The following is a 24,069-nucleotide window of genomic DNA, read 5'->3' on the forward strand; positions in this document are numbered from 1 at the left end:
CTCTGCGGCTCCCCGCCCCTGCCGCCGTCGCGGGATCACTCCCCTCGGCGATTCCTCTGCTCAGCGCCGGGCGCGCCCACGCACTCCCGTGCGCACACCTGCACCATCCACTGGCTCGATCCACGCGCATACACGCGTTACAGAGCACGCTCATTCTGCACACTCTTCTTCCCGTCCCCCGGACCTCAGGCTCCGCCCCCGCACACCACACGAGCATACTCAGGTTACCAACAAGACTCACCTGGCCTGTTATGCCTGCACCAATCTGCAGTGTCTCCGTTCTCCAATCTGTTTTAGGCTTTGCCAATTATTACCGCAGGTTCATAAAGAACTTTTCCACGTTGGTCTCACCCATCACAGCCCTCACTCAGAAGAGCGCCAATCCCGCACTGTGGTCCTCCGAGGCAATCATGGCTTTTCAGGTTCTCAAGGAAGCCTTTGTCACAGCACCTATCTTGGTGCATCCTGATCCAGCACAACCCTTCACTCTTGAGGTGGATGCTTCGGACATAGGGGCAGGGGCGATCTTATCCCAAAGGAAGAACCCACAGGCCAGGTTGCATCCTTGTGCATTCTTTTCAAAAAAATTCTCCGGAGCAGAACGGAATTACGTTGTGGGTAACCGTGAGCTCCTCGCGATCAAGATGGCCTTGGAGGAGTAGCGTCACCTGCGGGAGGGCGCTGAGTACCCCGTCACCATCCTTACGGACCATAAAAACCTCTTATATATTGAGACTGCCCGCCGTCTGAGTGCCCGGCAGGCACGTTGGTCCCTCTTCTTCACCCAGTTCAACTTCCTTATTTCATACCTCCTTGGTTCAAAAAATATTAAAGCTGACGCACTGTCTCGTCAATTCTCTGTAGAAGACAAAAACGAAGACCCTCAAGAGACTATCCTTCCTCCTAAATGTGTCCTGTCTGCCAATACCCTTGACGCACTGACAGAAATCACCAAGATTCAAGATCAAATCCCTCAGGGTCTCAGGGTGCCAGTTGGACGACTCTTCACACCCCCTACCTTACGCCAGAAGGTAATGCAATGGGGACACGCCGCCAAGACGGCAGGTCATCCAGGGATCAAAAGGACTATTGACCTTTGCAACGAACATTTTGGTGGCCAGGCATGCGCAAAGACATTCAACATTTCGTCTCAGCATGTTCCACCTGCGCAAAAAACAAAATTCCACGGAATAAACCTCCAGGACTCCTGCAACCCCTTCCCATTCCCGATCAACCCTGGGAACATCTCTCGATGGACTTTATTGTCGACCTCCCCAAATCTAAGGGTATGGACACTATACTAGTAGTGGTCGACCGCTTTTCAAAACAAGCGCACTTTATCCCACTCAAAGGTCTACCCAGCGCCCCTAAACTTGCCGAGGTATTCGTGAGGGAAGTCTTCAGGCTCCATGGGTCACCCCAAACCATAGTCTCTGATCGTGGGTCGCAATTTGTTTCGAGATTCTGGAGGGCCTTCTGTAAGAAACTTAACGTGGCACTTCACTTCTCCTCTGGATACCACCCACAGACCAATGGTCAAACTGAACGAACCAATCAGTCACTGGAGCAGTTTCTTCGTTGTTTCATATCTGACTCTCAGGACAATTGGCTCGACCTACTCCCCTGGGCAGAATTCGCTCATAATAATCTCAGGAATGAGTCCACACTACAGTCTCCATTCTTTTCTAATTTTGGCTTTCATCCCTCCGCCCTTCCTCAGTCTGGGCCTAGTACAGGAGTTCCGGCCGCAGAAGAGAGGATTCGGGATCTTCGAGCTTCCTGGTCTAGGATTCAGGATAATCTCAAACGGGCCACGGATATGCAGAAGAGACAGGCTAATCGCCATCGTCGGAAACCACCCAATTATGCCCCGGGTCAGAAAGTATGGCTATCTACAAAGAACATACGGTTGAAAGTCACATCCCCAAAGCTAGCACCCCGATTTATTTGCCCATTCTCTATATTGGAGAGGATCAATCCGGTTACCTATCGACTGAAACTACCTGCAACTATGAAGATTCCCTCTACCTTTCATTGTTCTCTATTAAAACCGTTTATACCCAATCCTCAGATCCAACACAACGCACCTACCCCCAGACTGGTTAATGGACAAGAGGAGTTTGAAGTACAGTCCATCCTGGATTCTCGTATCTCAAGAGGAGGGCTCCAGTATTTGGTGCATTGGAGGGGTTTTGGACCCGAAGAGAGGGCATGGATTCCTCAAGCCCAGGTACACGCTCCCAGGCTGGTCCGGGCATTTCATCTCAAATTTCCGCTTAAACCTGGTATGGATCGTCCGGAGTCCGACCCTGAAGGGGGGGGTACTGTAATGCCGCCGCCTGCTGCGGCTCTTACCTCCGCTGTCGGGGCGCGAGGCGTCTGGTCCCATCTCCTCTCCTCTTCCCCTGCAGCCCCTGCTGTGCATGCGCGCCGTTGGGGCAGATCCCCGCGCGCGTCTACTGTTCTGGTTTTTCCTCCCGGCAGATTCAATCCTCCCCTTCCGTCGCACTCGCCACTATGTCCATCTCCACTGCCGCCAATGTACTTGTTCCCCCCACACCTGTCCTGCATCCTTTCTCAGCCTGTCAGCGCTCTACCTTCATCTGAAATCACCGCTGGGAGCTCTCATTGGTTCCTATCAGTATATAGTGCTACCAGCCCTGAGCTGATTGCTGAGCATAGTCAGTCTCTAGTTGTGCTTGCTACAAGTTACTTCGCAGTCTGCTCTTGACTTCCGTTACAGACCCTTGTTATAATCTGGACTCCCGATCTCTGGCACCCTCGAACCCCGGCTCGATTTCTACCTTCTCCTCTCCTCGACCTTGGCTTTGGATCCCGACTACTCTTGATCTCTCCGACCCTGAATCTGGCAAGTACCTCTACCACTCTAAACTCTCCTGTCCCGAACCAGGCTATCCACACGACTCTGCTTACCGGACCCGCTCAAGCGGCTGTAGGGCGGTGGTTTTCCTGTATCCCCACCTCGGCCTCGCGGTCCAGTCCGGTTTGTGGTGAGCACTCCTATAGTCCCGTGACACTCTACAACCGGTACCGGCAAGTATTGTCTACCTTACTACACCTGGCCTGGCAACACTTTATACCACACTCCGGACACGCTCCCTTTGCTGCGGGTGCGTGTATCCCTACGTCCCACCTCAGCACAGGGGACGGGTCTGGTCTGCGGGCAGCACCGGCGTAACATTATGTCGAGCCCACAAGACGCAGACCAGACCGAACTTCAACAGTTTCTTTCCAATCTGATTCAGCAAAACCAGGCCATGGCGGATCAAATTGTGGCACTTACACGCCAGGTCGCAGTACTCTCAGACCGAGTACCCACCGCGACCTCGCCAGATGTAAGCCCCCACTCCGCAAGCGCAGTTAGCAGCTCTGATGTAAGGATTCCTCCCCCCAAGCCTTTTGCAAGTGAACCGCAAGAATGTAGGGGTTTCCTAAACCAGTGTGAGGTACAGTTTGAAATGGCCCCCCATCTCTACAATACTGGTCGCAAGAAGGTAGCCTACATTTATAACCTCCTCACTGGCAGCGCCCTAGCTTGGGCTTCCCCGGTTTGGGAGCGACGTTCTGATCTTACCCAAGATTACCCGGCATTTAAAGCAGAGTTCCAACAAGTATTCGATTCCCCCTCTCGTCGGGAGATGGCATCTGTTTCTCTTCTCCAGATCACTCAGGGACGGCGAATGGTGACACAGTATGCTGTGGAATTCCGGACTCTAGCAGCCGAGACTAACTGGGGACAAGAGGCTCTCGTCTCCGTATTCTGGCAAGGCCTGGCAGATCCCATCAAGGATGAACTCTCTCGCCAATCCAGGCCGGATCAATTGGAGGTCCTCATTGATTTGGCCGTCCGAGTGGATCAACGTATCCAGGTACGCCGCTCAGAGCGTCAGCGTACTCGCTTCCATAACTTTCAGGTTCCGTTCTCCAGTACTCCCAGCAGCACTCCTGCTCCCCCAAGTGCTACCACACCTCTTCGTCCTGCACTGGAGTTGCCAGAGCCAATGCAATTGGGGGTACAACGCATCCGCACACCGATACGGCAGTTCCGCCACGCCGCGGGATTGTGTTTCTACTGCTGGTCCATGGAGCATCTGGTTCGGGAGTGTCCACTGCGTCCGGGAAACGGGAACACCCAGTGAGTACAGAGGGGCTCTCTCTGGGTGTAATATCTCCACGTCCCCTTCATAAAGGTGAACTCCCTAAGAAACTTACATTTCCAGTCTCCCTTTCAGGCGATAAGTTCCAGACTTCTACCGCCGCTTTCATTGACTCAGGAGCTGGAGGAAACTTCGTGGACCTTGAATTCGCCAGGTTAAACCGCATACCGCTCGTGAGGAAGAAGGTTCCCATCGCACTCGTTGGTATCGATGGACGTCCTCTTACCCCGGCCCACATCTCCTTAGAGACGGCTCCCTTGCTTCTGTCCTCACATCTGCACAAGGAGATCTTAGTTCTCGATGCCATTCACGCTCCTGGGATACCCATCACCCTTGGTCTTCCTTGGCTACAGCTTAACAATCCTCTCATTGACTGGACTTCCTCTGCTCCCATCTCCTGGAGGCCGAGGTCAGGCGAGACTCATCAACTGCTGGCCAAAACCTCTGTTCCCGAAGTTATTCTACCTTCTGTTTACCACCAATTCCGGGACGTTTTCAATAAGGTACAGTCAGACCTTTTGCCGCCACACAGGACTTACGATTGTCCGATCGATCTAGTTCCAGGTTACTCCCTACCCAAGTCCAAGACCTACCCCTTGTCGTTACCAGAATCTCACGCTATGGATGAATATATCCAGGAGAATCTCAAGAAAGGCTTTATTCGTCACTCCAATTCCCCAGCAGGGGTTTGGGTTTTTCTTCGTCAAGAAAAAGGATGGGTCGTTGAGGCCTTGCATCGATTACAGGGGTTTGAACCACATAACTATCAAAAATCGTTACCCCCTTCCCCTCATTACCGAACTGTTCGATAAATTACAGGGGGCCAAGATTTTTTCCAAGTTGGATCTACGTGGTGCCTATAACCTGGTGCGCATCAGGAAGGGGGATGAATGGAAAACGGCCTTCAACACGCGTAGTGGACACTACGAGTATCTTGTAATGCCTTTCGGCTTATGTAATGCTCCCGCTGTCTTCCAGGATTTCATCAACAACGTCTTTCGTAAGGTACTCAATATTTTTGTTATAGTATACTTGGATGATATCCTGATTTTTTCCAAAGATCTCCAGGACCATATACGCCACACCTCCTACGTCCTTTCCCGTCTCCGTGAACACCATTTGTACGCCAAACTGGAGAAGTGCACCTTTCATCAGACCTCTACTTCGTTCCTGGGGTACATCATTTCCAATGAGGGGTTTATGATGGACTCCGGTAAACTTGAAGCAGTCACTGAATGGCCAAGATCCAATTCTCTCAAAGCCATACAGCGTTTTTTAGGGTTCGCTAATTACTATCGTAAGTTTATACGGAGTTTTTCTACCATTGTTGCACCCCTCACTGCACTCACCAAAAAAGGAGCTGATCCTTCTGCTTGGTCATCCGAGACCATCTCCGCCTTCGAGACACTCAAGGAAGCTTTTATATCAGCACCTATTCTCCGTCATCCCAACATTGAACTTCCCTTCATCCTGGAAGTCGACGCTTCTGATTGTGGTGCTGGAGCCATTCTTTCTCAGAGACCCACGCCTCAAGATAAGTTACATCCCAGTGCATATTTTTCCAAGAAATTCTCATCCGCCGAGAGGAACTATGACGTGGGTAACAGAGAACTTCTGGCCGTGAAGATGGCTCTTCAAGAGTGGAGACACCTGTTGGAGGGGTCGAAAGAGCCGTTTACTATTCTCACGGACCACAAGAACCTTCTTTATATAGAAAACGCTCGACGCCTTGGTCCACGACAGGCTCGTTGGGCTCTTTTTTTTTCTCGATTCGATTTTCACCTTTCCTATATCCCCGGGACCAAGAACGTAAAGGCAGACGCACTCTCCCGAATACATTCTTCTGGAGAGAGACCAGAGGAACCTTTGGAGACCATCCTTCCACAGGAGAGGATCCTCGCCAAGTCTTCTTTCAAGAATCTTGACAAGATTTTGCACTCTCAGAGACGCATTCCCAAGGACTTGGTCGTTCCCGACAACAAACTCTTCGTACCTTCCAAATTTGTTCCAGAGGTCCTGTCTTGGGTCACTCCTCTAAATCTGCAGGTCATCCAGGTTTTAAGAAGACTACTGATCTCATTCGTCGGAATTTCTGGTGGCCAAGGATGTCTCAAGATATTCTGGAGTTTACCCGCGCCTGTCCCACGTGCGCTCAAAGCAAGACTCTCCGTCAAAAGCCTCAGGGTTTTCTGTTACCTCTTCCAGTTCCCGACCGCCCCTGGTCCCACATTTCGATGGACTTCATCGTGGAGTTGCCCAGGTCCAGAGGAATGAACACTATCTTGGTGGTCGTGGACAGGTTCTCGAAGATGTCCCATTTTATTCCACTTAAATGATTACCCACCTCACCCGCCCTTGCCGATATCTTTACGGAGCAGTTTTTCCGGATTCATGGGATCCCTTCGTCCATTGTTTCTGACAGAGGTTCTCAGTTCGTATCCAAATTTTGGAGAGCTTTCACGAAGAGATTGGGCATCTCTTCTTCTTTCTCTTCCGCCTATCATCCTCAGTCCAATGGACAAACGGAGAGAATCAATCAATCCCTGGAGAAGTACCTGAGATGTTTCATATCCGATTTCCAGGATGATTTCCAGTATGCCGTCAATTCTGCTAAAAACAAGGCCACCCGGGAGTCGCCCCTCTTTATAAATTATGGGTTCCACCCTCCCTGTCTTCCCATCCCCAACATCCCTTCTGGAGTACCAGCCGTAGATGAACGCATTTCTTCCCTCCAAACCGCATGGTCCAGGATTCAGTCTACCCTTCTCGACTCCTCCCGCAGATCGAAACTACAGGCTGATCGTCGTCGTCGTTCGGCGCCCAGTTACAAACCAGGGGATTTGGTATGGCTCTCCTCTAAGAATATCCACCTCAAGGTACCATCTCCTAAACTGGCACCTAAGTTCCTGGGTTCCTTCCCTATTTGTGAACAAATCAATCCCGTGGCATACCGGCTCCAACTACCACCCAGTATGAAGATTCCCAATGTCTTTCATGTGTCCCTCTTAAAACCATTCATCTCCAGACTTTTCGGATCAGACTCGTAAACCGGACCCCATTACTGTCCAAAATAATGATGAATAAGAAGTTCACTCTCTTTTGGATTCTCGCCTATCCAGGGGCCAGCTCCAGTTCTTGGTGCAGTGGAAGGGCTTTGGCCCTGAAGAGAGATCCTGGGTACCTTTAAAGGACATCCATGCCCGGGCCCTTCTTAAGTCCTTCAGGAAAAAGTTTCCAGAGAAACCGTTCATGGACCGTCCTGAGGCCGTTCCTGAAGAGGGGGGTACTGTCAGGAATCGGCGTCCTCCGCGCTCCCCACACAGAGCACTCTCTCCGCTCAGGGAGTCCCTGGACACACAAAACAATCCTGCCTTACCAACCTCTGCGGCTCCCCTCCCTTGCCGCCGTCGCGGGATCACTCCCCTCGGCGATTCCTCTGCTCAGCGCCGGGCGCGCCCACGCCCTCCCGCGCGCACACCTGCACCATCCACTGGCTCGGTCCACGCGCGTACACGCGTTACGGAGCACGCTCATTCTGCACACTCTTTTTCCTGTCCCCCGGACCTCAGGCTCCGCCCCCGCACACCACACGAGCATACTCAGGTTACCAACAAGACTCACCTAGCCTGTTATACCTGCACCAATCTGCAGTGTCTCCCTGTAGCTCTTCCTGTCCCGCCTCCGTTCCTAATTGGACCTTCCTGCTTTATCTAGCTCCTCTCTGCTCTCAATCTTTGCTCGACATAGTCTCTGTATGGAAGTACTTCTGGATTCTCTCAGTGTTTTCACAGGTTCTGACGTGGCTTGTACAACTACCCCCTCTGGCTCTCGATCTCGGCACTCCTTGGACAACGCTCACTCTGGTAACCCCTTGAACACGGCTTGGACTACGACCTATCTCCACTCCCCACTCCCTGACCTCGGCAAGGCATTCTTCACTCTCTCTCTACAACCGGTACCGGCAAGTATTGTCTACCTAACTACACCTGGCCTGGCAACACTTTATACCACACTCCGGACACGCTCCCTTTGCTGCGGGTGCGTGTATTACCCCTTCAGCTCAGGGACGGGTCTGGTCTGCGGGCAGCACCGGCGTAACAGCTACCAGTGCTCACCTGGGTTGTATCAGCCACACCTATCCAGAGAGGCTCCCTGCAGTCCTCCTGACCTGCCTCCATCCCTGATTGGTCAGCCCAGCCTTATCTAGCATCTCTGAGCCCTCACTTATCGCTCGACATAGTCTCTGTATGGATGTGTTTGGTGTACTCTCGGTTACTGCAGGTTTTGACACGGCTCGTACGACTACCCCCTTTGGCTCTCGACTTCGGCTCTCCTTGGACTACGTATTCTCTGGCATCCCACGATCACGGCTTGGACTTCAACCCTCCTCATCTCTCTGCTCCCTGACCTCGGCAAGGCAATCACTATTCTACTCCTATACCCGGTACTGGCAAGTATTGTCTACGTTACTCATATTTGGCCTGGCAACGCTTAACACCACACTCCGGACTCGCTCCCTTTGCTGCGGGTGCGTGTATCCTTACTTCCCCCTTCGGCACAGGGGACGGGTCTGGTCTGCGGGCAGCACCGGCGTAACATTATGTCGAGCCCACAAGACGCAGACCAGACTGAACTAAGGCAGTTTCTCTCCGATCTGCTTCAGCAAAACCAGGCCATGGCGGATCAAATTGTGGCATTAACGCGTCAGGTCGCGGTACTCTCGGCCCAAGTATCATCCGACCCCTCTTCTGGCTTTCACCCCCAGCCCGCAAGCGCAGCAGTTGCTAGCAACTCTGACGTAAAAATTCCGCCTCCCAAACCCTACGCTGGCGAACCGCAAGAATGTAGGGGGTTTCTCAACCAGTGTGAGGTGCAGTTCGAAATGGCCCCCCATCACTTCGATACTGGACGTAAGAAGGTAGCCTACATTTATAACCTCCTGACGGGCAGTGCCCTGGCTTGGGCCTCCCCGGTCTGGGAGCGACGTTCTGACCTTACCCAGGATTATCCAGCCTTTAAGGCCGAGTTCCAACAAGTATTCGATTCCCCCGCACGCCGGGAGGTGGCATCTGTTTCTCTCGTTCAGATCACGCAAGGGCGACGAATGGTGACGCAGTATGCCATGGAGTTCCGGACTCTCGCAGCCGAGACTAACTGGGGACAGGAGGCTCTCGTCTCTGTATTCTGGCAAGGCTTGGCTGATCCCATCAAGGATGAACTTGCACGCCAACCCAGGCCAGATCAATTGGAGATTCTCATCGAACTAGCAGTCCGATTGGATCAACGCATCCAGGTACGCCGCTCCGAGCGTCAGCGCTCTCATTTTTCTAATTTCCAAACTCCCTTCCTCAGTACTCCTGTGGGTACAAGTACCACCACTCCTCTTCGTCCTGCCTTGAACCTACCTGAGCCGATGCAACTGGGGGTACAACGCATCCGCACACCTGTACGGCAATTCCGCCACGCCGGGGGATTGTGTTTCTACTGCGGATTCGCTGAGCACCTGGTTCGGGAAGGTCCTCTGCGGCCGGGAAACAGGAACACCCTTTTGAGTACAGAGGGGCTCTTGCTGGGTGTCATATCTCCTCGCCCCCTCCTTAAGGGAGAATTCCCTAAGAAGCTCACCATACCTGTCTCTCTTACGGGCGATAACTTTCATACCTCTACCACAGCGTTCATTGACTCGGGAGCAGGAGGAAACTTTATGGATCTTGAATTCGCCAGGCTGAACCACATACCGCTCGTGAGGAAGGAGAGCCCCATCGCAATGGTCGGTATAGACGGACGTCCTCTTACCCCGGCATACATCTCCTTAGAGACGACTCCTCTCCTTCTGACCTTCTATTCTCACAAGGAGACCCTAGTCCTCGATGCCATCCATGCTCCTGGAACACCCACAACCCTTGGCCTTCCGTGGTTACAGCTAAACAATCATCTGATTGATTGGACTTCCTCATCACCCATCATTTGGAAACCGAGGTCAGACGAAGCATCCCAACTTTTGGCTAATACCTCCGTTCCTGAGATTACCCTTCCCTTCGTTTACCATCAGTTCCGGGACGTTTTCAATAAGGTCCAGTCGCATCTTTTGCCCCCTCACAGGACCTATGATTGTCTGATCGATCTTGTTACAGTTTGCCTAAATCCAAGACCTACCCCATTGTCTATACCAGAGTCTCAGGCCATGGACGAATATATCCAAGAAAACCTCAAGAAGGGTTTCATTCGCCCCTCCAACTCCCCAGCAGGGGCTGGATTTTTCTTTGGGAAGAAGAAGGATGGCTCGTTAAGGCCTTGCATTGATTACAGGGGTTTGAATCGCATCACCGTTAAAAATCGTTACCCCCTTCCCCTCATTACCGAACTCTTTGATAAACTACAAGGGGCTAAGATTTTTTCCAAGTTGGATCTACGTGGAGCCTATAATCTGGTGCGCATCAGACAAGGGGACGAATGGAAGATGGCATTCAACACACGTAGCGGCCACTACGAGTATCTTGTAATGCCCTTCGGGTTATGTAGTGCCCCAGCAGTCTTCAAGGACTTTACCAACGACGATTTTCGTAAGGTACTCAACATTTTTGTAATAGTTTACTTGGATGACATCCTGATTTTTTCCCAAGACCTCCAGGATCATATTCGCCACACCTCCTACGTTCTCTCTCGCTTCTGTGAACACCATCTGTACGCCAAGCTATAGAAGTGCACCTTCCACCAGACCTCTACCCAATTCCTGGGTTACATCATTTCTGACAAGGGTTTTATGATGGATCCCGGTAAACTTCAGGCAGTGACGAAATGGCCAAGACCCGAGACTCTCAAGGCCATGCAACGCTTTTTGGGGTTCACGAATTACTATCGCAAGTTTATACGTAATTTTTCTACCATTGTGGCGCCCCTTCCAGCTCTTACGAAGAAAGGGGCTGATCCATCTGCTTGGTCACCTGACGCTCACTCCGCCTTCAAGGTACTCAAGGAAGCATTTGTATCCGCACCTATCCTCCGTCATCCTAACACCAATCTCCCCTTCGTGTTGGAAGTCGATGCCTCTGGCTGCGGCGCAGGAGCAGTGCTGTCTCAAAGACCTACCCCCCAAGACAAGTTACATCCCTGTGCATACTTCTCCAAGAAATTCTCACCGGCTGAGAGGAATTACGATGTGGGCAACAGGGAGCTCTTGGCCGTGAAGATGTCTCTCCAAGAGTGGAGACATCTCTTGGAGGGGTCGAAAGAACCGTTTACTATCCTCACAGATCACAAAAACTTTCTCTACATCGAGAACGCCAGATGCCTTGGTCCACGACAGGCTCGTTGGTCTCTTTTTTTTTTTCAAGTTTGATTTTCACCTTTCTTATATTCCCGGGACAAAGAACGTTAAGGCGGACGCACTTTCCAGACAACATTCCTCTGAGGAGAGACCAGAGGAGTCCTTGGAGACCATTCTCCCACAGGAGAGGATTCTCGCCACATCTACCTTCAAGAACCTCGATAAAATTATGCATTCTCAGAAACACATTCCTAAGGACTTGGTGGTTCCCGACAGCAAACTCTTCGTACCCCCCAAGTTTGTCCCTGAAGTCCTGACCTGGGGTCACTCTTCGAAATCCGCAGGCTATCCAGGTTTTAAGAAGAGTCTCGACCTTATTTGTCGGAATTTTTGGTGGCCCAAAATGTCCCAAGATATTTTGGGATATACCCGCGCTTGTCCTATCTGCGCGTAGAACAAGACGCTTCGTCAAAAACCCCAAGGTTTCCTCCTACCTCTTCCAGTTCCCGACCGTCCCTGGTCCCATATTTCTATGGATTTCATCGTGGAGTTACCCAAGTCCAGAGGAATGAACACAATCTTGGTGGTCGTGGATAGATTCTCTAAGATGGCTCATTTTATCCCACTTAAGGGACTGCCCTCCTCTCCCGCCCTCGCTGATATCTTTACGGATCAAATTTTTCGGATTCATGGGATCCCTTCTTCTATCGTTTCTGACAGAGGGTCCCAGTTTGTGTCCAAGTTTTGGAGAACTTTCACTAAGAGATTGGGCATCTCTTCTTCCTTCTCCTCTGCATATCACCCACAGTCCAACGGACAGACGGAGAGGATTAACCAGTCCCTGGAAAAGTACCTAAGATGCTTTATATCTGACTCCCAGGATGATTTGACTCAACTCCTCCCTTGGGCGGAGTATGCTGTTAATTCTGCCAAGAATGAAGCCATCTGTGAGTCACCTTTTTATATAAATTATGGGTTTCACCCTCCCTGCTTGCCCATCTCCAACTGTAAGGAATCCACACCTCGGTTTACTGCTTACCTTGCCTTACAGACCTGTGTAGTCCTGGAACACTCCCCATGATATATTCTGCAGCTGTGCAAGCTATTACTGCAGCCCCAGCTTGGGTTCAGTCATTAGAGCAATGCTCTCACACGCCCCTTTTGCTATAGGTTCGCTGACCTTTAAATACAGCTTTCCCACAATGCTTCTCGGCCGAGCATAATCCTTCTTGGATGTACACTGTGTTTGCCACAGCCACCTGTCTTGGCCACCTTGTTGCTGTTGTCATGTTCATGTCCCTTGTTCCTAGTCCATGTTCCTGGTTCCTGTGCTGAAGCGGTGGATCTCCAGCGTAACTTCAGCTTCCTGTTTCCTGAGGAGTGCTGCCCTTCCCATAGCAGAGGCCTGTCTCTGGTTCCTGGGGCCTGCTGCTCTCTCTCCATTGCAGAGGCTGTGTCCTGGTTCCTGTGCTGAAGCGGTGGATCTCCAGCGTAACTTCAGCTCCCTGTTTCCTGAGGCCTGCTGCCCTTCCCTTAGCAGAGGCCGCTCTACTAGTCCTGAGGTCTGTAGCTCTCTCTCCTTGCACAGACTCGTTCTGGACTGCTGCGCTGAAGCATTGGTTTACCAGTGCTGCCTGGCGGTGTGCCCACTCCGGTCAGCCTTCTCCTTCCTGAGACCGGCTCCATGGGCCATGGACGCCACTCGTGCAAACCCCGTTCCCGACCTGCAGCAATTTCGCTGAAGCAGGAAGACCTGCTTGATCTCCTGTTGCCGACTCCCTGCTTGGACTATGTTTACCATGATGTCTCCAATCCTGACCCTGGCTCGTCCACTGACTACGCTGCTCTCTCCAGTCCCGACCCTGCTATGTACGACTACGAACTGCGCAATCCGGATCAGCCTGCGCGGTCTAAGGTCGTGCTTATACAACCCCACCTCAGCCACATGGTCCGACCCTGGTTTGTGGCGAGCACAACCGTGACACCAACATTCCTTCTGGGGTACCGGCCGTAGATGAACGCATTTCTTCTCTCCAAACAGCATGGTCCAGGATTCAAACGACCCTTCTCAACTCCTCCCACAGATCTAAACTTCAGGCCAATCGCCACCGCTGTCCTGTGCCCAGGTACAGGCCAGGGGATTTGGTATGGCTCTCCTCTAAAAATATCCACTTAAAGGTACCATCCCCAAAATTGGCACCTAAATTCCTGGGTCCTTTTCCTATTTTAGAACAGATCAATCCTGTGGCATTTCGCCTCCAGCTACCACACAGTGTGAAGATCCCCAATGTTTTTCATGTTTCTCTCTTAAAACCTTTCGTCTCCAGTCATTTCTTCCTGGACCAGACTCGCAAGCCGGATCCAGTTACCATCCAAAATAACGAAGAGTATGAGGTTCAATCTCTATTGGATTCCCGCGTGTCCAGGGGTCAACTCCAGTTCCTGGTACAATGGATAGGTTTTGGACCCGAGGAGAGGTCTTGGGTTCCTTTACAGGACATTCATGCCCCGGCTCTTCTTAGAGCCTTCAGAAGGAGGTTTCCGGAGAAACCTTTTGAGGACCGTCCAGAGGCCGTTCCTGAAGAGGGGGGTACTGTTAGGAATCTGATTTCTCAGCGCCGTCTCTGCAACACACAGACTACCCTCAGGGATACTCAGGGTGCGCAGCGCAACCTCCGCTTACCTGCCTCCACAGGCCGTCAGCTCCTCCGTCCCGCGTTTTGACACGGCTCGTACGACTACCCCCTTTGGCTCTCGACTTCGGCTCTCCTTGGACTACGTATTCTCTGGCATCCCACGATCACGGCTTGGACTTCAACCTACTTCATCTCTCCGCTCCCTGACCTCGGCAAGGCAATCACTATTCTACTCCTATACCCGGTACCGGCAAGTATTGTCTACGTTACTCATATCTGGCCTGGCAACGCTTAACACCACACTCCGGACTCGCTCCCTTTGCTGCGGGTGCGTGTATCCCTACTTCCCCCTTCGGCACAGGGGACGGGTCTGGTCTGCGGGCAGCACCGGCGTAACAGGTAGACCTTCAATGTGTTAGAAGAGGCCCTGCCTCAAGGAGTTTACAATCTGTGGGTAGGGTAAGTAGACATTGGGTACAGGAGATGAGAGGGTTGGTGAGTTTCAGAAGCAATAGAGCAGCTGTAACATTACCAAATGGCAGCACTTTGGCTGGCGCCTTTGGGGCAACTCAGGTGTTATGTTCCAGAGATTCTTGGTGGAAATTAAAAAAGCAGCATGGCAACACCTCTATCAGACATGCAAGGGGGAGGGGCTGATGAACGCCATGTGGTCTGGAGTGGCTCTTGTCCTCATGCTGCTAACCCCTTCCGCGCTGGCTTGGTGGACAGGGGCAGTGAAGGTATATTATTTGCATCAGTTTTGCAGCAAATAGATGGGGTTTCTCGCATCCACCTGGCGTTAACTGGCATTCAAGTCATTGACGCAGAAATGGCTGCGATAACCTGTACCGGCACTAGGTGCATGTGCCACATACGCCCCTATTTAATCTGCTTTAAAGACACATTGCTCCCCGAGCTGAAACCAGAGAAGAAAGAAGAGATCAGATCCATTCAAATGAATGAGACTGAAATCTTCCCCAGTAACTTCACTGAATATTGACTACTATTGAATACTGAATATTGATTCCACATCCATAATGGTCAATACTCTACTTATAAAGGATAGGCTCTTATAATTTGCTAAAAAATATATAATTTTCTTATTTTCTCCATAAAAAGTTCCCAGTGCAGGTCAATGGAAGATAAAGAAATCTGCTGCATTTTTCTAAACAATCTCTCTAAAAAGAAAATCACATCCAACATTTCCAGTATACATATCCAGGAAATATAAAGTGGTCATTTCATTGAGAAGCTTTGGCCCTTGCGGGGTTTTGACGAAACTAATCAGAAAACAAAAAACAAATCTGACCCAGTCACACTCTATGTCTGATGTGACTCCAGCTCTGCATTTCTACTGCGAAAACAAGAACCTGCTTGATGGTTGACTAGCATTATTATATGATTAAAACATATGGCTTCTTTTGGGGGGGGAGCATCAGAAACTTGTGGGTCTCTGTTGCTAGGGAAAGTAAAGCAGAAATATAGCAAAATAGTCAGCATTCTACCCTAGGTTACAAACCCAAAATGCAATGTAGCACTGTTTCCCCCACCCTATGGGAGATTTTCCCGGTTGCTACCGTGAGGTGCTGAGGCATACCTGTTGGTTCCAGGAGAGCTGAGCGGATCTGCTGTGTAGTGGAGATCAGGACAGGCTTTTGATGTCATCTGTAGTTCTTTCCTTTGGTGTTCAGCACCTCCAGCTTCGGGGGGCTCTGGTAGTTCCAGAGACAGTCCTCTTTGAAGCGCATCTTCCATACACCACATGTACTGACTCAATTCAGGCTGGTGTATGATTAACAAAAGGGCTTTATTCTTAGCAGTCACTGCATGATGGTATTACAGAGGTGCAAGGGTTCAGAGGGTTCCAACCTCTGGATGGTGCTTGACCCTGATAATATAGGGTCATCTTCCTTGGTCAGATGTTCCCTCAGCCACAAGGCTGAGGGTGAGCACGCTCATCCCGCTATGGGAGAGACTCACAGCCCTCTGCTTCCTCTCTCCTCTAGAGCAGGAACAGGACTACACTCAATTTGCCACTCCCTCCTAGGAGGAACAAGAAGGGGCGAGCTCATGGTCTATACCTATACCAGATAGGCTTACACAGGCCATGAGTCACCACCTTATTTCTGTCACTCATAAGTGGGGCATGAGGGGGGTCACAAGCCCACAGAATTAACCTGTTACTGCCTGCAGCTAGCAGGGACTTACATAACAGGGGGAAAGCCATGTAGAAAGAGACAAACCCTGTAAAACCAGTAAAATGTAAAGTTGGTGGGAGTCTATTTTTTGTATTAGAATAAGATTTAAAGGGCCCTCTCCATTTTCAGCTCTATGCAATGTGTTGCAGGACCATTCCGGCTGCGAAATGGCTGCAGAATTTTTTAATAACATTTCATATTTTAAAATTTAGCACCTTTATCCCCCACCCTATGTGAGATTGGGTCACTACCTGTATGTTCCATAGTGTTGTGCATACCTGTGAGGCAACAGGAGGGCTCCGAGTTGCTCCGCGATGCTGTGGGGAGAATCAGGACAGGCTTTTAGGATACTTCATTCTTTGGCAGCGCCTCGAGTCAGCATGGATCCAGGAACTTGTGCAGGGTGATCCATGATGACACTGTTCTCTCCGGGCAGTAAACCACACTTTGTTATGATTCAACCGGTATTTATTGCACTCAGCAGAGTTACAGCATGCTTTGCTTCCCCTGGAAGGTTAACTTAAGGCTTGAGGCCCATCTAGGTTCCCTTCATGTGCTCCTCCTGTATCCCCTTGTGGGATACAGGGTAGCTGTTGTCCACTTCACAGGGGGAGGAAAGAGACACACCGATTTCTGGGAGAGTGCCAGTATACATATATCCCTGGGGGTTGGGCTTGTAACCCTGCCCCATAACAGGGCAGGTCTGATACTGACAGGAGTCACATCAACCTCATGTGACCCAGTCAGTATACTCCCCCAGTCTGACACCCTCAGGTTTTTGTTAGACCCGCCCTTGGATACAGTAAGTGTATCCAAGGCTGCAATAGCAAACTAAGCCTTCATGAGGACTTAATCCCTCCAGTGTCTGTCCCTAGCAGGATTTATACAGTTAGGGACCAAAGGAAAAGGTAGCGGCTGGAGGCAATGCTACATAGGCATTAAGGTGTTTAAAATAGATGAGATGAGAAAGGAGGAGGCGGGACCTTTAAACGTGTCTCTGTGTAATATACACGAAAGCAAAGAATGAAAAACAAAAATGGGCATAGTTCACTACTTGAAATATTTATTGAATTTACAAGTGATACTTTGTCAAGTTAATATAAAATGTCAGCTGAGATCCTGTGCTACCGTTTTGAGCTGGAACAGTTAAGAACAGTAATAATTCAGAATCAGACAAGAGGCATCTGAGTATTTTCTTTTTTGTGCACTGTACGTCCCTGTGGAGCAAATGAAATACCAGCAAGAAAAACTGTTATTGATGTTCCAGTGGAGAAAACAGATAAATGCCTTTAGACAGCATTAATTAACGTGAAAACCTTTTTCCGCTGAAGAATGCATGAATATTTATGTGAAGATGATGACAGCAAAAGCTAGAGTCACTTTATCATTCAGACCCAAATATTACAACAGGTTTGCAATACTTTGTGTCCAATCACATTTACTTTTCACATTCTGCATTGAACCTGTTTCAATACGCATACCACACACTGAATGGGATATTGTTGGCCTTAGTGAAATAAGAAGAAAAGATGAATGTCTCATTGAGCTCAAAAGCAGACACCTATTATACCAGGGGAGCGCAAACTTTTGCTCCTGCGCCCCCTGCCTCTTGTCCCCCGGTGCTCGCGTCCCCCTCCTTTGCTCAGGGAGGCGTCAAATGATGCAAGGGGTCATGTTGCTATGGCAACGCACGTGTGACATCACGCCGGATGACCCCGCGACGTTGCCATCGAGACGCTTCCAGACGCCGGCTGAAACAAGGTAACTTGAGGTTCCAGAGGCCTCACACGATCCCTTTATTTAATTTTAATGCCTTGGGGAAGAGCGTGGGGCCTCTGCAACCGCCCGCGCTCCCCCAGAAAAATCTTGTGCCCCCCCCCCAGGGGGCGCACCCCCCAGTTTGCACACTCCTGTATTATACTACAGAGGTACAGAAAATGGAAGTATCAGTGGAGTAGCCTTCATCGGTAACAAGATGGAGAAACAACATAGAAGTAAATTAAAGCTCATCGGAAACAGCATCCAGAATAGTCAATCAGTTGACAAAGAGATACAGGCTTCAAATAATCCAAGTGTATGCCCCAACATCTAGTCACACTCACAATGAAGTGGAAGACTTCTACCATGAAATTAACCAACTCAAGATCATTATGGGAAATTTCAATGCAAAGAGTGGTGTCTACCAGAAAGATGAAGCATCAGTTGGTAAATATGGGTACGGCAACAGGAATGAACGTGGTAGAATTTGCAGAATGTGAAAACTTCTACATCATGACTTCATTCTTCAAGAAGAATGCAAATAGAAAGTAGACATGGAGTAGACCTAATTGAATTAAGAATGAAATTGACTATATCATAGGTAATAAGAAAGGCGTGATTTGACTGCACAGTGCTTAACCGTTTTGACACAAGAAGTGATCACCGATTGAGATAGAAGGCAACGTGCAGTTGAAAAAACTTTTATTGCGGCATGACAGCCAGGTAAAACACTAAAATATCCTCTGACGCGTTTCGTCTTGCGACTTTATCAAGTTTTTTCAACTGCACGTTGCCTTCAGCCTGATTTCAACTAGCAGTGCCCTGAGCCCTTTCACCCTTCTATCTGGATCCTGCCGCACGGGAAGGACGCACGCGACGGAGCAGACGGAGCTTCCCCCTTAACACAGCAAACCTGAGCAAAAGGACACAGTATGTGAGTATACGTACCCGCCGCCACAAAGAGTCGCTGGGAAGGTGAGGCCCACCCAAGGAGGGACCACCGAGTGCATCAACGGAGCACCGGACAGGTTAGCAGACCTCACTCCCTATAGCAACTGGCATTTCATGGCAACTCAGTGCTTAAGCTGTTCTTTTCATGCATGGACTATATGACTCAAGGGGTTAAGCTACCAGGCTCGTTTATTCACATAACAGGACCAACAATCACACTAGGATTTAGCAATTATACTGTTGCATAACCTTACCAGGCATTGTTTTGGAGCACCCTATTTCTCTACTTCGTGATCACCGATTGGTCTGCTGCAAATTACATCTGAATGCCAAGATGGTAAGAAGACATTTATTAAAAAGAAGACAAAAACAATCAACCTCAAGAATCTCAAGAAAAACAGCAGAGAATTTCAACTATCGCTGAAAAATCCCTTTAGCTTGCTTGAAATGCATGGGGACACTTTAACAAACAATTATGAAGAAATTATGAAGACTGTAGTTGAAAATGCAGAAAAAAACTGGAGGAATCACTAACAAAAAACAGGATAAGAAAATATCAGATGAGAAAAAGCAATTACTGAGGATATGGCAAAGAATGAAGCAATCCCAAGACACAAATCAATATGCAGAGCTGTGCAAGACAATCCACAAACGTATACAACTGAAGACAAATTTTGAACTTCTCTAAAATGCACTGCTCTAAAAAAACAATAAATGAACTGCTCCTCCACTGGAAATTCTCCTGGGATTTTAGAGCAATGAGAATGGACCACACACAGATTATATGATGATTGTGAAGAAATGATAAGGATCAGAGACTTAGAAGATCTACAGAAAAACAAAGAGCTACACAATTCATCATAACAATACCTAAAAAGAATAGAACAATTATTTCAGGGACTGCAGTGAGATATAGAGTACAGTATATTAGGCATCACAGAGGGTTGCACTTCAAGTGTCAGAAGACATTAGTAATAATAGCTTCTGCATCTTCATGAATAACCCCCAGATAGAATGTGATATGTGATCAGTGAGACATAGAGGATCACAGAGAGCTTAAAATAGGACTTCATAAAGGGAGAGGCATGATCAAAGTGAGTCAGAAGAAACCACAGGGAGGATTAATGAGACATCAGAGGACATGGTACTTTCTGTCGTTTGTAACAAGAAAATAAATGCAGTAATACACTGCTCTGTGAAGATATACATGTGTGGCATCTTTTCTATATTCGTCCGCCAACTGTGTAGGTTTTAAGGGTCAAGGGCAGGTAACTGTTCCCACTCCCTAACCTCCAACTGCAGGCCCTTATTGCACTCAAAACAGTTGTTGTTTTAAGAAGTGACTACTCTTGTTTCCCGGTTCTTCTACCATTGACATAGCCATTCTTCCCTCTTCGCCAGTTGTTATATTTTCTTTATGCTGTTATGAGCCTATATATGTATTCAAAAACAAAGGGGAAACGGTTAGGGAGTGATCAACTGAACCATACTAATTGTAATAGTGAATAGTAATAAACAAATACAATCGATAATTGTGAAATGGGTGCAAACTGTTAACTGAAAAGTGAATCAGTAAAAATGAAGAGTACAAAGTGATTGTACCCCAAAGAAAATTCACTTAAATGCACACCACTAATTTAAAAGATAACTTTTATTATTATTGTATACTTAAAACATATATTATCGAAAATGTGTGTAATAAAAATAAAAATGAATTAAATCAAATAACACATCCACCAACATCTCCTCTCATATATAAATACTCCTATGTACAATGGAAATAGGGTGATAGAGGCTAAATGGTGCAAACAGCCAGGGTGAGCAAAAAAGCCCATCAAACCAGTGAATAGCTCAAATAATAGGTAAATGATACTAGCAGTTGGGATGGGACAATCCCTAAACATATGGATATCTCATAAGGGTTAATAAGTGCTCACTATACTATCCTGCAATAGATGGTAAATGCAAGTATACATATAGTTCAGAGCGTGTTATGTGCCCATTGCACAGTATCAATGCATAAATAGCATATTGTCAATACCAATGCATCAGAGGAACCCTACCCTCACTGTTAGACTATTGTAATATATAAGGCTATAGCGCTGATAAACTGACTGAGATATATATATCTGTACCGTGTTAGACGAGCTTAATAATCAAAAACAAATAGTCGCTATTTGTATATGCAGCTGAACCCCGTTATAACATGGTGCTCGGGGTCCACCCAATGCTACCGCGTTATAACCGGGATCGCGGGGAAAAAATGGCCGCCACTATCCCCGGTGTGTTCCGCGTCCGCCTCCTACACTCTGTAATCCCGCCTGGGCTCCTGTTCACGTGTGCGTGCGCGTGCTGGTCTTTTTTGGCAACAGCAAAATAAAAATGCTATACGTCAGGAAAAGGCATTAACTGGTTCATTGCAAATAGCCCAAGGTGGTCATCCTCCCAAGTGGCAGCAAGATCAATGTCACTGGGAGCATGAGATTTTTAATAGGCCTCCACCACCTTACCCGGGCAATATTCGGGCCCCACTTGTCCCTAAGGGAGACCCACGATTTCCTGATTTCTCCATAGAGCAGCACGCACCATATCCTGGAAATGGACAGTTTAACAGACCACATTTTACAGGAGACCTTTCCAGTGTAGGCCTCCTCATAGTCAAAGGTATGCCTAATGCTATAAATAATACATGTAAATGAATTTGTACACACGGTTGCAGTGCCAAACTAGAACAAAAACAACGGGGGAGGGGGGGGGCGGGTGAGGTTTTTGTACTCTTCCTTTTTGTGCCAGAGATAAAATTAAGACTTGAGATGGCAGTTGTAGAATATATTATACCTGTACTTTTTTGTGTATAGATGTCTTTGAGCAATAATCATTTTATTGTAACCTTGTTTGTATAAATAGATTATTTTGTAGGTATTAATATCCAATTGAGTTTATCATGATGTGTTTTTCTTTTATGAATGTGCTCAAGAGTTTTAAGACGAATTTGAGGTTTTAATATACAGTAGGGTTGAGATGATTAAATCTCATGCACAACCTAAATATACAAATCATTTTTAATATTGGACCAGCTTTCACTGTTTGTAATACAATAGTTATCGTGTGTGTGTGTCTAGGAAGCCGGACTTTCCTCTCGGCAAATCCTGGAAGTTTGACAAAAAATAAAAAACGGGAGCCACGCTCACACTGCGTGATAAGCGGATTCGCGTTGTAGCCCCAAAGGCAGACAGCCTGATGGGGCTCCCCAAGAGCTGCTCCCCTCTGCACAGGACCAGCGTGCTAGGGGTTAACATTTGCTTGTACTTTGTGGGACGTCAACTCCACCCACTGGAATGTTAATGAGCCAAGAGGATACAAAGAAATTTGTGTTCACAGCTGCATTGAATCTCAACCGCCCCAGTGTACATCTGCGTTGCCCCAAAGGCGGACAGGCTTTGGCGCAGCCGGAGGGCAGTCAAAGGGTGTGAGCCATTTGCTGCTGTTTGGTGATGTTAACGCTGCTCTATTTCAATCGGAAAATCACAAGCCCTTTATCCCCTGTACCCAAATTTCTAACTCTATCTGTCCATGAAATGTCTGTGAATTGACTGTATAACACTGTTCTTTTAATGTAACCATGCATTTTTATAACTCTGTGCCCAGGACATACTTGAAAACGAGAGGTAACTCTCAATGTATTCCTTCCTGGTAAAACATTTTTATAAATAAATAAAAGACGTCATGAGGGGGAATACTATAGGTAGACAGAGGATGAGACACGCACTCAATATCAATGGTAATAGAGGTGGGGTACTTAGCTGCCGGTGCACTGGTCCTGGGGAGCTCCTGTAGTCCCAAATGTTCCAGTACAAAGAAGAAGAAGCAGGCACACGGTCTTACTCAAAAGGAGGTTTAATATGCCATAAAGTCCAACGTTTCGGCAGTCAAATACTGCCTTTCACCTTGAGAAAGGCAGTATTTAACTGCCGAAACGTTGGACTTTATGGCATATTAAACCTCCTTTTGAGTAAGACCGTGTGCCTGCTTCTTCTTCTTTGTAGGGGAATACTATAGGATCATATTCAGTCATGTACGTCAGGGGTGCGCAATTTTTTTTAGGGGGTGTGGAGGTTAGATGTCCTGTGCTCTTCCCCAAAGCATTTAAATTAAATGCCAGGACCGTGTGAGGCCTCTGCAACTCACTTATCTTCTCTCTGACGGCTTCGGGTTACGCGTCACCATGGCAACGCGGTGTCAATCTTCGTGACATTTATGGCTGGTTGAAAGAGAATGATTTAAAACCCCAATTATTCTGAGAGTATAAAATACCCTATAACTCCCTCTTTATAACCCCTAGAATAATGTACCCCCCCACCACTGTATTCGTATGATTTTACCAAAGGTGAAGATATCATTTTTGCTAACGCAACTTTTCGTTTTGAAGGAGGAAACAAAACTTTTGTTTTGACATTTGCAACCCAGACACCGTGTCATATTTACTTTGAGTACAATTCTGTATTTCGACTCGTCGCGTCTATATCTTTTATCCTTGTGAATTGCACCAGATTTTAATTATCTTACATTATGGGGGATCTTTAATAAGTAATATAGTGACACTTGTCTCACAACTGCACTTTCTTTTTTTATTTTATTTTCCACTTTATTAGGGAACTTGTTTTTTAACTGCACTGTAGCTCACAGATAGCACATTCAGTGCTCCTAAATTTTAACCCCTTGTGCACCTCATACGTCACGCATCCCATGCGGTTGGCTATAATATTATTTTGTTTCCTCTTTTCTCTATAAGGAAAAATAAATACACAAGACGCGGTATAACATTGGTAGCGTAGGACCTTTTGATAGGGTCCACCCTGACATGGTTTCAGGCTTGAATTGTTTTGAACACTATATAATGCTGAAACTCGCTCAATTAAAGCTTCCTGAGAAGCTGCACTAAAGCAATGAGAGGGAACTCCTATGAGGTCCGCTACTAACAGAGAATACCAGTAAGAGGTTAATGAAAGGGCTCTTAGTACCAAAGAACCAAACTGGTTGTGAATGTGCACCATCACTCCATGAGGAGTGGCTCAGTGATT

This window comes from Ascaphus truei, chromosome 7 (assembly GCF_040206685.1).
Source record: "Ascaphus truei isolate aAscTru1 chromosome 7, aAscTru1.hap1, whole genome shotgun sequence".
Taxonomy (NCBI): Eukaryota; Metazoa; Chordata; class Amphibia; order Anura; family Ascaphidae; genus Ascaphus; species Ascaphus truei.